The sequence below is a fragment of the Bison bison genome, unplaced genomic scaffold (assembly GCF_000754665.1).
Source record: "Bison bison bison isolate TAMUID 2011002044 unplaced genomic scaffold, Bison_UMD1.0 scf7180017864065, whole genome shotgun sequence".
NCBI classification, from domain to species: Eukaryota; Metazoa; Chordata; class Mammalia; order Artiodactyla; family Bovidae; genus Bison; species Bison bison.
The window spans coordinates 2,009,417-2,011,196 of NW_011494637.1; positions in this window are offsets into that span (position 1 = coordinate 2,009,417).

Here is a 1,780-nt window from a genome sequence, read left to right on the forward strand (position 1 = left end):
CTTCACGGAAAGGTGGAGATGGGGAGAGGAAATATGCTGAGTAGACAGCTACCGCTCCAATAGTTCACTACAAAATCGATCCTTCATTGAGCTCAGTATTCGTGAGCTGTATTGGTAAGGACGAGCTGGGATGCTAGCCAAATGGACATTAATTTAACTACAATAAAAATGTCTCCTTTCTAGGTAACAGAATTGTGCAGGTGAAGAGGTCTGTTGAAATGGCCCTTCTCCAGGCAGTGCTTTTAGGACACATACCTTCAAGTGTCCATCCACAGGCCCCAGAGGGACAGACGATGGTGGAGGACACCCGTCAGCTCATATTCTAGAGAGGAGAACTCAGTCATATGGCCACATGTAGCTTCAAGAGCAGTGGGAAGTGTAGATGAGCTGTGTGCCCAGGAAGAAGAGGAAGTCATTTTGATGAACCGCTACTGATGTCTGCCTCATCAGTCACCACTGTCCTACACATTAGCTGCAGACCACAGACACGTGTAGTGACCTAAACCAGGCAGTTACTTCGTTCTTACTCTGTGCCAGGGGTCCTTTCAGGGGCTTTGCAGTATCAACTCACATCTTCTCCCTCATCAGCCTGAGACGAAGAAGCAGAGGCACAAGGGAGGCTACCGACTTGCCCAAGGTCGCAAAACAAGAAACTGTTGGAACCAGGATTTGATACAAACAGGTTAACGACACAGGTGATGTTTGTAAAAGTTGTGCAGGGAAACAGTGCAAGTCATGAGGCTCCAGAAGGCTCTTTCCTACTGAGTCCACAGGACCGCTGTGGGGGCCTGGATCCTTTCGTTAAATCAGAGCACTTGTTGAGCCAGCCAAGTTCACACCAGGGCGGGATGAACCGTCAAGGCTGCCTGCACAGGTCACCTTCCCAAGGGACCGCCTTTCCACCGGGATCTGCGTACCCTTCCCGTCCCGGGCCTCAGGCTGAGTTCGTTGCTCCCTGCTCCACGTCCTGAAGGACTTCAGTCGTGATCCCACCAAGAGCCCGTTGCTTTGTAGCTGTTGACTCCTCCCTTTTGCCACCGTGTAAATGTCTTGAATGCAGAGACAATGACTCACTTTGTCTCAGCGACAATGCGTTGTATCAATGCATGAAACAGAGAAACGTGCCCTAACAGTGGTAACTGGATGTTGACAATAATTCTAATAGCCAAGGTGTATTGAGAGATGCTTTCTTCCCAGCATGGCTGAGGGCTCCATCATCGTCTCCCTTTATCTGCACGGTAATACTCTGAAAAGTGAAAGTGAAGTCACTCAGTCCTGTCCAACTCTTTGTGACCCCATGGACTGTAGCCTGCCACACTCCTCCGTCCATGGGATTTTCCAGGCAAGAGTACTGGAGTGGGTTGCCATTTCCTTCTCCAGAGGATCTTCCCGACCCAGGGATCGAACCGGGGTCTCCCGCGTTGTAAGCAGACACTATACCGTCTGGGCCACCAGGGAAGTCCTAACACTCTGAAGGGGGTATTGTCAGGGTCCTCCTTTTGCAGCCGAGGAGACTGAGCATCACTGAGCTCATGGGGTCTGCCCGACATCACAGCAGAGCTGGAGGTTGTCATCACAGCATCACCCTGCTGGGCTAGCTTGGGTCATGGAGATGCCCCAGAGAAGCAGGGAAGCAAGTGCAAGGTCAGTGAAGAGGGTCCAGCGGGTAGTCTGGGGTTTGTGTGTGTGTGTGGGGTGGTGCGGTAAGGCTAGATCCCCACGGCTTCCACCAAGAGGGGCTCCATTAGGGACCCCGGTGGCAGACTGAAAGTCAGAACTG